General features: G+C 42.1%; 1 protein-coding gene across 6 annotated transcripts in view; it reads left to right on the top strand.

The window, feature by feature from the left end:
* Nucleotides 1–12,443, top strand: part of ANO4 (anoctamin 4) — a 191,255-nt gene that overhangs the window by 36,128 nt on the left and 142,684 nt on the right. The window contains exon 1 of one of the 6 annotated variants that reach the window (XM_069773680.1): nt 9,313–9,423. The exons of the other annotated variants lie outside the window; for them this stretch is intronic. The gene's annotated coding sequence lies outside the window, so the exon portion shown is untranslated. Of the gene's footprint in view, nt 1–9,312; nt 9,424–12,443 lie in introns of those variants that run through there. 6 annotated transcript variants of the gene reach the window in all.

Genomic DNA, 12,443 nt, shown 5'->3' with positions numbered 1-12,443 from the left:
TGGGCCACACAGGCTGCGGAACAGACTTTTGCCCTCTGTTATACCAGTCCTAGCAGTGCTATTCCCCAGCTGTTAGAGGAGAAGCAGGGGTTTGCTTTCATTAAATACTACACCTAAATACCATTTGGCACATTGGAATATTTGTGAATGACATACAGTTTACCACCTGCTGGAACAATTTTTCTGAATACTGATTTTAAAATGTAATTAATAGATAATTTTAGTGGTTGCAATTACATGAAGATGTTTTTGTTTTGTTTGGGAGTAAATTGTTTTTACTATGAAACCTGCCTTCGTGGTTTTGGCATTTAGGTGGTTTTTGTACCTGGATGTAAGACTTAACAGTGGATTAAATCCACAGCATATTTCAGTGCTACTTTCACAAAGACAACTTCATTTCCAGCGCAATCTAAAACCCTTCCTATAATTATATGATGTCCTGTAAATAAGCCATCTCTAGAAGGCTTTAGAGAATTAAATAACTGCAGCAACATACAGTACAGAAAATAGCGCTGCAAAGACATTGTATTGCAGTGGAACAAATGAAACCAGATTAATTAAAAGATCAAAGATAGAGGAAATGGAGGAAAGTATGTTTTAAGGGAACTGAAAGGGGACAGAGTAAGTGAAATGGGGGACTTTTTAAAAAAGAAGGGAAATCTTTGAGTGACAGATGAGATTGGGTGGGAAAGGCCGGCAGGCTCCTGAGAGGGGGAGCTGCCGAGGAAGCACGTGTAGCTCCAGAGGTGATGCCGGGTGGGCTGAAATTGAGCAAAGCGAGGGTCTGAGTGCCGGGAGGGCTCCTGGCAGAGGTGCCCTGGGGGCTGCCGAGGGCTGCGGGAGGGAGCAGCCAGCCTCGCTTTTTCTCCGCTTCTGCCAGAGTCCTGGAAAAGGCAGCCTGTGGGCAAGACAAGGGGACGGGAAGCAGCAGCAGTTGGGGTTGAGGTGTCCCCTCAGAAACGAGGGTGTTACTCCAGCCCTTCATCCCCTGGGGAGCGGCAGACCCCGGCTCTCCCCGTTTCGGGACCGGTTTGGCTCTCCCTTGGGATGGCATCGGTCTGGAGCCAGGGCTGTGCGGTGCTGCCAGCAGCTCGCTGCAATGCCTTTGCTATGTGTGATGGCTTGTTTCTTGGTGGTAGTGGTCAGTGAGCCCCCCCCCCCAGAACGACACTGCCCCTTTCACTTTTTAAACAGTATTACTCGGGACTGGGCTGGTTAACTGGAGGTGGCATCGTTAACAGCCAGGGCAGAGCCTCTTCTGGGAAATGTGGCTGCTTGCTACCACGGTCATTTGCCCCTGATTTACTACTTTCTTTTTTCCTTGTAAAAACCACAGGTCAATATTATTATACCATTAGCATGAAGTAGGTCAGTATGAAACCATAAATGTCTGCATTCAGAGCAAATTACAGTGTCAGTGGTGCTACATGATCTATTACAATGTGACACTGCTTATTGCATAACTCTGCGGAGGAAAAATGACTCTTCAGGAATGAAAAATGATTAACGAGCTCTCAGACAAGTGAAATTCCCTAACAAAACATATAGGATATTTGCCAGGGATTTTGCTTTTGTCTGAGGTTTCCCCCTACTTGTGGGGAGGGAATCTCCTACTCTCGGCTTAGAAGGTGGGTGACTTTCATAGGGAGGCATGTGAGACACGTTATCAGATATTCACCTTCATCATTGTTCTCTTGTTTCCTAAGTAGTTTTGCAGTAAGTTTTCTGTTTCTTGTGATTCCAGGTAAACCTGGTGAAGAAAATCTGTGGTGACTGGTGTCTACATCTGTTCCTAACTTTGCTGCAGTGCTGTGTATTATTATTATTAATAATAAATGTAATATTTAATATGGGAAAGTTTATTCTTACTCTGACATTATATGCTACAACTTGTTGTATTTAGTATAAAACCACCATAGCTCCAGAACTGCTAGATACATGATACAAGATCAAGTTTAAAGCAGATTGCATACTTTCTATTGTCTTTGATAATGCATTAGCAAACATAAAAGCAGGGAAGGAAAACTTTTTTTTTTTAAAACCTGTGGAGGAAAAATTAGAGCTAGACAGAACTAAGAATGACTAATTACAGAAGTGAAATGCTGAAGGGGACAACCCCCCACCCCCTACCCCCCCCTGTTTTGGAAAACTTAAGCTCACTGTTTTTAATAACTTCAATATTCCTTGTATTAAGTATGTAGAAATAACGTTTTAATCTTTCCCAGCAAGGAAAAGAAAACCGCTATGTTTTGTGAGTTATGTAACAGCGTACATCTGAATTCGGTATTTGCAGAGATGTTGGAATTACAGCTACAGTGCTAGCCGTGGAGACATATATAGACTGATCAATCCTCAACCTGCTTTCTCCATAAGACCTATTCCTCCTTCCAGTTGTTATGCAGGTTGCTACAGGTTTCTGTTTTCACTTTTGTCATTGCAGGGCGGGGTTGATTTTGGGTTTTTTTGTTTGTTTGTGTATTTTTCAAATGTTTGCTCTTTTGTTGAGGCCAGAGGTTGCTAGTGGTTTGCCTATCAGCCCAGACTATCTGCTAGGCTTCAAATTCCTCTAACCTGTCAATAATCTCCCACTTAGAGTTTGTCTTTACAGGAGACAGTAAAATTCCTTCTATCATCTTAGAGTTTCTCTGCCAGGTTGCATGGCACTGGGCAGCTTCCCACTGGCCCTCCGTGGGGCTGAATTGCTGGTGCTGGACAAGCTGAAGGCTGGTTCTAAGTTTACCTGATGCAGATATGGTACAGCTACTGCGCAGCTACTTTGCAGTTGTCTTTGCTTTTGCTTCCGTCATTTTCCTGCACTGGTAGCCGTCTCCCAGTGTTACAGTTGCTGCTTTTTAAGAGTATTGCTCTTTCCGTTCTGTGGGTACCTGACAACTGCACTTGGACCGGCACATCTGCGTGTAGTTGCCTCTGGCCTTTGCTCTCTTGCTGTAACGGTCCATCTGCTGCTCCCGCGGCCGTTCCCGTGGCACGTCCTTCCCAGCCCAGCACATCACCTGCGGGCAAACAGCCTTACTTCTCCGGCCGGTGCTGGGCTGCTGTGCAGTGCTGGGAATTTGCGGTGGAGTCGTCCAGCTTTAAAAGGTGGTGATTCCCTCCTACGTGCCTTGCCTTTGCCACTAAGTTCTTTTTATTGCTGAATATCCAGGTGAAGATCATGTGTGCATAAATTTCTGTTTGGGGTTGGTCTGCTTTATTCTAGTGTGTTGTATTTTGGCTTGTCTTTTGAAGGTAGTATGTTGGATAGTACAACACCTGCTTCTGTTTACCTACAATAATGCTAGCCAAAGGATCACAAGGCCTTTGCGTAGCCCAGGCCTCAGAATTTGGAGGAGTCGTCTGCTGTGATTACATGCTTCCTGCCACCGAAAGTGAACAAACCCTCTCCATTTTCTCCCAGATTAATGAATCCCCGTTCTGCTCTCTTCCTCACCTTGCACTGCATGATGCAGGCGTACATCATGCCCCAGGACATACAAATTTGCTTTCCTCTGTCTTTTCATGTGAAGTGCTGTTTGTCTTGGGATGTCATTCCTTGATTCTGCTGGGACAGCATGGAAGTCCCCTTAGACAAAATCCAGTCCTGAGGGGGGACCTCATCTCTCAGCTGGCAGGAGGAGATGCAGGAGGTACTTTTTGCCTCTTGCAATCTGCCTAGTCATGCAGTGTGAATAATTTTTGAGTACCAGTAAGAAGTCTTCATTTTCACCATTTTCCCAGATGGGCTTTAGCCTTCAGCGAGGCACGTTAAGTTATTGACAGAGGCTGAGTTCTTTATCTTCTGTTCCAAAGAACTATTGGTGTGGCAATGTAGAATGTACATCCCGTTTGGTATTTCTACTGGCAACAGTGAGTATGGTGGGTTTAGTCTCAGTATACGTCTTCTGTATTGCCAGGACTGCTCTCATGTATGCTGAGCTACTGGCACTGCGCTAAGGCTGCTGTGGTTGACCTCTCCAGCACAGTGGTGCAGTTCTGTCTAGTTCACAGGGGAGCTCTTCATTAGTACGAATCATAAAGTAATATGCTAGGATTACTGCTCTGCTTATTTCTTTACTTACCCAGACAAACGTCTGGTCCCAGGTCTTGAACCATCCCCACTGTTGGCTGGCATGTGCTAGCTGCCTTGAGCACCCTCAGGGTCTGTGAAGCTGTGCGAAGGACACGGAGGTGTAGCTGATCGTTACTGGAGTCCTTCTGTCTCCTTGGTCTGAGCGTCTCCTGGATGACTCAGCTGGAGTCTTTCAAGTGTCCTCGGATACTTGATATTTGATGGATAGATGGCTCCACCCCTTGGTGTTCCGCTCCAAGTACTCGTTAAGAATGGGATGTAACTTAATATCACGTTCCTGGATTGTCTTTACCTCAGCTCTGTTTCTCCTACAAGAGTGCCCTTGCTGAAGCTTTGACGCTCGGTTCGGTTTACACTTCACCTCTAGATCCTGGCTGGTGTTTGCAGCAGATCAAAGTCAACAGTACTTATGACCTCTGTCAAATATACTGAGGAACCTCATCACCTTCGTTATGATGGGACTTCTCAATGCCACAGAAAGTGGTAATTTTGCCCCAGGGTAAATGAGGTTTTGTGTCCTTGACACGTACTAAATGGGAATTATTCTTACTAAAAAGGAATTTATATTTAGTGCTTTGGTCCATGGGTTTAGGCCTGTGAAGGCTTTCTGCCAGAGGGCTTCCTCCCTGAAACTAGACGGCTGACTATTTCAGTAGGAGTGATTGCGTTACATGCAGGCCAGTTACTTTTTCAATGACTCCGCTGCGGTTAACACAATCAAATGTTTTGGGAAGCTTGGGGCTGCATTAGAGGGGAAAGGAAGACTTATTGCTTGAGCTCTAAGCATCCAGCGCCCCAGGGGCACCACGTTGCCATCATCTCCCAAAACTGCGCTCAGACCTTGGCTTACCCTGCGCTTCTGCCGTGCAGCGTGGAGGATGTCCCTCATGTCTACTTCCAGACTCTGAATGGCAATGTCTGCTCTTTCATGGATATCCTAGGGGCCATACATTTGTGCAGCAGTCACGGATTGCTTCTGTGGCATATTAATAGCACTTGGCCACAATTCTTCAGTCTAATGGTGCCACTTAGAAGTGCTGCTTGAGATTACATTGCAGTGGCTCCCCCATCCAGCTGGAACTGAATGGGTCGTATTGATCTAATAGCAAAGCTGGAAATTTAGCAGCTGAATTGCTGGCAGCTTGTTCTGGTAGTGCAGGATACTGAGTCATTTGCTACATTCACACAGCAGCTCTCTCTCATCTGGAAATTATGGGGTATGGTCTGGATTGGAAAGGGTGAGATTGACCAGTCACGCTGACCAGTGCTAATGGGAAAGGCACTGGGGGAAGAGAAGAAGCTGTATTTTTCTTCTCTCTTTGCAGGTAAATTCATTCCTCTTTTGTCATTTCAGTGTTCTGTTCATTTCAGCCTGATGTCCTTGTTCTGTGCTATGAGCACTCCTCATTTGATTCAGTCCCAGGGTGGCTCAGCTGGCCTTCCAATCTGGAAGCATTTCTTTATCTTTAGATCTGTGTCTCTGCAGTGCCTTTCTGTAAGCTGGAAACATCCACAAAAGTTTTGTCCCTAATTAAATGAGTCCTTTGTGTCCAAGATTACCTATAGCATGGAATTTCCAAGTTTATAATGAAAGTATCTATTCCTCATACTGAGTCATTCCCTCTTTTTGAGAGGAGGGTAAAACAATCCAGTATCTCTTTTTATTCCCATTCTGTGCAAGATCAAAAATTGCCCAGAATTTTTACCATGTGTCTAAATGTTTTGGACACTGTACTCAGCAGTTGTCTTCATTTGCTTCTTACCTTCATTTCCAGGTGGGAAAACTCCTGGGAAGACCTCAGATATGTTTTAAGGAGGGAAGGGAGATCACAACACAATTCTGAGCTGGCGTACGTCTGCCTGCGGTGGCCCAGGGATCTCTGGCTGGTTCCCCAGCCACCTGCCCCCAGGTGCTGTTCTCTGGTCCTTTGTGTGCTGGGATCCCTTGAATTGCCTTTTTTTTTTTTTTTTTTTTTGGTGAGTGGAGCTGGTTGTAACATGTTGATGAAATCACGAGAGAAACATCACCAGCTTGAGCAAGGGTGCTGAAGGAGAAGGTTCAGCTAAACCCACAAAATTTTCTTTTGCTTTATTTGGTTCATTTAGCCTTGTCTTAGCTGAAAAACACACTTCCAACTCCAGGCAACATTTATGGGTTCCTGCTCTTTCACAGTGTCAAGAATTAGCCAGTTGTGCTTTCCTTGCCAGCCAGCATCCTTCGCAGTTTGTTCCTGTATTGCCTGCTTCTTCTGAACGCTGACACTACACTAGTGAAGGACCAAAAGGCCAACGCTTAGTTTTCATCTACTTTCAAAAGCAGATAGATACCAGATACTTAACTGCTTTTATAATCTTCAAATATTCCCTCTATGTGTCTTTGCCTGTTCAAAGACAGCAGTGCCAGTTATGTTAAGTTCTAAATGAACGCTTTCTGGGCATTATTACTTATAAAAGCCAGTACAAATTAAAAATAGAGGATAATTACACAGAATATGTTCATTCATTTTCAATGTACTTATTCTATTGCGTGCCAAAGCTTAAAGAGGTCAGCACTGGTCTTACCCTTTCAATGCACAACAGGTTCACAGCGCTGCGTGAGGGACTGTGAAAAAGCTTCCACTTTTTCTTCTGGCTGTTTTTAGTGTTAGCTCCAAGACATGTGGGAGTCCCAGGCCAACAGATAAAGCCTGATCTCTCTCTTTCCTTCACTGCCAGCTAATGCAGCTTGCTGGACCACCAAAACGCTTCCAAATGCTTTGTCTGCAAGTTGTGATTTTGAATTTGTGCATCATCTGATGCCCATTGCAGACACACTGTTGCCTTTCAAATAAAGTGGCTGTAATGGGCTTTGCAGGTCTTTTATTGACCAGTATTTGGACTAGTTCCTACCTTGCTTATATCCCAAAGCAATTCACAAACACTCTACTTACGGAGAAAGCACAGTGTTCTGCACCTTGCTGAAGCTGAGTAAATGAGAAGCAAGTTATAGCCTAAGGGAAATAGTAGTCAAAGGAAAGGAAACAGAGAGAAAAGGAAAGAAAAAAGGTACAAAGCACATGAATGATGCTTCACTACTGTTCTTAGTTAGCTTAGCTTATTCCTGAACACCGAATTAGTCTCAGCTTTCAAGACATGTCATGAAGTGATTTAGCTCTGGTCATTCTCAGCCACTGAGAATGGTTATAGAGGAATATCAGCAATGCATAATGCTCCTCGCCATCTCACCTCAGTCTCTTCCAGTGCCATATGGTGCTTTTCAGGTCTGCTATGAACATTCGTATCTTTAAATGAAGATAAATCAAGAACACAGAAGTTGGTCTTTGGTGATGAGTAGCAAAGCTGAGTAGTGCCTGGAGTCCTTTATCCGCCTTCTGGCATTTCTTTCTCAGTTCCACAAGTTCTGAGCCCAGCAAGGGTACTGTGCGTGTCTGGAGTTTAAAAGCATATGATGGTAGTAGCAGCATGGGGTTGCTGATGATCTCTCTGAAAAGCTCTTCTGGAGCTTCCTGGGACAAATGCAATCTTCATCAAGAAGAAAACGGAGCAATGTGCTTTTTCTAACAAGCAACTTCTGAGAAGGTGCCATTTCTTGCAATTTGAAGGAGTTAATATTTCAAATTCCTGCCTGGTTTTCACAGATCTCAACCTTTTTGTTTCTGAAGCTTTGTAGAATTTAGAAGTCTTGCGCTTGTTAAATCTGTAGTTTTGCTTCTGTTGTGTGAATATGCACTCCTGAAATGACCATTTGACAACATGTTTGTGTATTGTTATTTTTTTTCAGCTGAAAGCTGAGTATGTGATTTCAGGGCTAGGAGCAAAATCTCTTTGATGAAAACTGCAGTAGGAAGATAGCACTAGGGATGGGGTTGTTCTTGTTATGTCCAATCTCCGCCCTGCTACCTCTCCCAGGACTGATGCTGGTAAATGCTGGGTTTTCTTAACAGCCTTAAACAATTCTGAAGACTCCTTATTTCCAAAAAAGTAGAGGAACACTGGAAACTTTCAATCTCTGTGGAGATTTAGGAAGTCCTAAGGTTGGGTTTCTGGTGTGTGGTTTGTCTCCATAGTTCTTAAAAAGATTCTTATTCAAGACTGAATATAGACAATAGTTGCAATTGCATTTATTTACTTTCTCTATAAAAACTAGTGTGTAAAAGAATGAACTTACCTGTTAATGACATAAATAACAACCTTGAACTGCTTGTACTAGTTTAGCTGTTTGCACATTGGAGTCCAGTTTTCTCCTTGCTCAGCAAATGGGTTTTTCATTGCTTAAACTCTGTGTGCTGCAAAATACAGTTCTCTGGGTCTTTTTGTACATTGAAACAAAACTGGACTTTCTTTAGGGAGCAGGGAGTTGCTGATAGGTGTGATCCTTCCCTGTGAGAGGAGGCAAAAAGACATGGGCACCAGTAACTTAGGAGCAGCACTGCTGCTCTGAGGGCTGGGGAATGAGATGATGACTATTTCTTACCCAACTTTCATTGCGTTCGTACCTGTAACTCTGATGCCATACAGATAACTGTTTTTCTCCTAGAAGTCCTAACGGGTAAATACAAAGCATATGTTAGTAAAGTTACTAAACTTTATGGTAATGACAGAACAGCAATAGTAATTATTTGTGTGTTCTGCCATTTTTTTAAAAGGTGATTTCTTTCATTGCCATCATGACTGTGTCTGTTTAACTTAAAATAATTTGATATAACTTAGGCTGATGTGGTAGTAGCTTAAGTAAAGAGCCTTTCCTGAGTAGTCATTCCAGGTAAAATGAGTGACACCCAGACAGTGCACCACAGGACTCTCAGCATGTTTTTCCTTCTCTCCATTTAAACTGTAAAGCTTTAAGGTCAAGCAGGTCTGGGAAACAAATTTGATTGATTGTATTAAAATCAACTCTGTCTATGTCAGACATTTTAATTGTGCTTGTACAGATACTTCTGTCTAGAGAGATAAAATATTAAACACGTAATGAATAATGCAGCTGTCTCACAGTACTGTGATCTTTATATGAATAAGGAAGTCATAAATTGCCTGGGTATTGAACTGGCACAACACTTGCTATTATTTCTGCAGTGACAGCTTATGCAGTGACAAGTTGTATGATGTAATGTTGAACATTGTATGTTTTTTAGAGAAGAAATGGTACTTTTCCGTCTCTCACTGCAGGAACAGAGCTGTGCATTTGTCTGCTCCCTGGCAGCTAACACAGTTGTGTGGAAAGCCGAGGTTTGATGTAGCTCTGCGCAGCGTTGTGCAGAGGAGAAGTCAACAGATGGAGGCATCTATGTGAAATTGCATCTTGAGCCATGGAAAGAAAACTGAAGATGCCTTAGGTAAAGAGCTGTTCTTTAATGACCTTTGGCTTCTAGACTCTTTCTTTGGGGATGCAGTTCTCTTCTCTCTCTTGCCACACGATGACACTATCTCAGCTGACTCTGCTGGTTTTTCTGCTGATCTCCAGCTACCCCTACCAGTCCCTCCGTACCTTTCCTCCTTCCTTTCACTAGTATAACCTGGCCTGCTGGCTGCAGTCTGACCACTGGAAGATGTTGCTTTTGTCCCTTGATTCTTTCTCCCACAGATGTATTTTTCTTTCGTTTTTAGTTAAAAACAGATATTTTTTCTGAAAACATCTCTGTTGCTGAAGTTTCAGTTACACTGAGGCTATGTCCTTTAATCTTCAAGATTAAGATGGATTTTTCATTCCCATTTGCCTTGCTGAGGACTGGGCCCTAGTACGGAGCATTTCTTCTTTAAAGAAAAAACTTTAAAAGGGGAGAATTTCACTTTTAAAATTAATCACCATGGCAACCTTTACAGTGAATTTCCAAACATAGAAAGTTGCCTTTAAGAAGCATGCTCGTCTAAGAGAAAGGTGAGTTTTTTACAGCTTCTAACAACGTTCCCAAAGAATATAAGGTTTTAGAAGAATCACTTAAAGGGACTTTTATATGCAGAAAGGAAAAGTTATATGATCCTGTTGATGGGTTTTTTTTAAGGATGCTGCATGCTAACTAATCTCATCGTAATGCTGGCTTAAAATAGACTTGGAGAACTAGATAGACCCTGGTGGTAATACTTGTAATAAGATATCACTAGATACCATCTAGGTGAATTTATAGTTAACGATTTGCCAATGTTTCTCTCACACTTAAAACATTATTTTTCTTTTTCCTTGGTTCTGGGCTGCCTTTTCAAGCATATTCAGAATCTTATTGGGAAATACTTTTTTAAAATCAATAAAGAAAGTGAGGTAACAGACTAGAGGGGGGGAAAAACAAGTTACTCATGCATTAAAAGAAGAAAATCCCTCATACATTACAGTTCAGTGAAATGTAACTTTAGCACTCATCTCTTTTCCTCTGATTTCTCTCAGTACTCTGCTGGATTATTTTATATCCTATTATCTGTGTGTATTAGATCCAAGCAACATGGAATTTCTTTTCCCATTGGAAATTCCCCAGTGAAAATATTGTATATCAGATGAAATCTTGCCATTTTCCCTGAAATGAGAACTCTGGTGTTTCATTCTGAAATGGCCAAAATAAGAGCATTTTAGAATGAAACTTTCTATGTCCAAAGGAGGTGTGACACTGGGAGAAGGAGCTTACAGACAACCTCAGTCTCTGTGCAGATTTCAGAGGGTGATAGGGAGGCTGATGGACTGGCAAGAGAAAGCTGCTTTTAATCAAATTGCAAAAATACTATGGAAAACATTCTGCTAGAAAAATGCTAGTTGGCTCTACCGAGGTTGAATATAATGATTCAAAAGTGTATCGGGGGGGAGGGAGTGTTCCCACACTGCACATAGGGGCCAGGAGGGCAGGACTTTCCTTTTCTCCTTTCATGCCATCTGTGATCATAATTGCGAGGTCTTGAGCTGCCCATGGGTGCCCATGTCTGGAGCAGGCACGGTGGGCTTCGGCCGTGAGCTCACCGCCTGGTTATATTTAGCTGTAAGGCCACAGTTCATTTGTATTTCACTGGTCTTGTCCCCAGCTTGCAGAAAGCAAGCTGGTTCTGCTGGAATTAGGGCTGGGTGATGCTGTCAGCACTCCAGAGGTATTTCTCTGTGCGGTGCATATCTGCAAGAAACAAATTATAAAGCAACTCTAAGCAGGGGAAAGTTTTGGAAAGACTTTTTAAAATTTATTTTATTAATGTAACGAGTCATTTAAAGGTGACAGCCTTAAGTTCAATACCTCAGTAGTTCAATTAAAAGTAAATGCAGTTAAAAATAAGCTCAATTACTGAATTATTCATGTTATGTAACATCTTTAGAAAAGTTTAAGTTTTAGGGCAAAGTTAGCAGTAAAGTTAGTAACAGTTATCTGAAGTGTGTGGTTTTTTGAGATGTCTCTGTCATCATGCAGTGATATTTTAATTTCATATGAAATGTGGGTAAGTAAAAGATTGCTTTTTGTGCTTTTGTAATGGAGGGTAGGATCAGGGTGATCTGAAGGGCTTTTTTTCTCATGTGTACAGGGTCCTGTCTAGAAATTTATTTTAAATTCCAAAGTCAGCTGAAAGCTTGACAAGGTGGTTGGTCAGCAAGCAGCTCAGCAAGCAGTACATTTACAATATACTACTGAGGCATGGGATTGTGTCTGTAAGAAAGCTGATAGCAGGTCATGCCGAGTTATTGCAAGTTGAACAAGAATCTTTCAAAAAAGAAGCGACTGTTGTGAATTACCATGACTGAATTTCTGAAAAATTGGCTGAAGGATTGACCTTATGCAAGTTGTCAGATGTTTTCTTTCCCTGATGTTTCTGATAGATGGAATTATAGCTAGGTCAAAATATTTCTCATACCGTCCATCAGCATGTAGCAAAACCTAGTACATAGTCTTTTTACTGAGAAATTTGGATTTGGGTTTTGCAGCTGTCAAAGGTGCATCTTTATTGTCATGCTTTTACAGACAATACACATTCATTTCTATAGAAAGGGTGAACAGTAGACTTTACACATCATAAATAACAATTGTAGTTTTAAAATTAAGGAGAAGAGATGAGCTGTGGCATAGTACAATAAGAGAGGAAGAAAAGAACTTTGTTTTGTACATTTATAGTCTCTTGCACTTGTATAAATCAGAAAGAAAGCAGTCAGGGAATTATCACTTTGCATGAATTAAGAACATTTATGGTCTTTGTATTCACTGAATGTGAATTTAGCATCAGGGAGAATAATGACTGAATTCTAAATTGCGGGTATTCAGAGAGATTGGATTAAAGTAACTGCTTTGAGGTTTTTTTTTTTTTAATTGAAGATAATATATAAAACATTTTCACAGAATCATAGAATGGTTTGTGTTGGAAGGGACCATAAAGATCATCTAGTTCCAACCCCCCAGCC

The sequence above is a fragment of the Haliaeetus albicilla genome, chromosome 28, assembly GCF_947461875.1.
Source record: "Haliaeetus albicilla chromosome 28, bHalAlb1.1, whole genome shotgun sequence".
NCBI classification, from domain to species: Eukaryota; Metazoa; Chordata; class Aves; order Accipitriformes; family Accipitridae; genus Haliaeetus; species Haliaeetus albicilla.
This window is presented reverse-complemented; position numbering and strand designations above follow the sequence as displayed.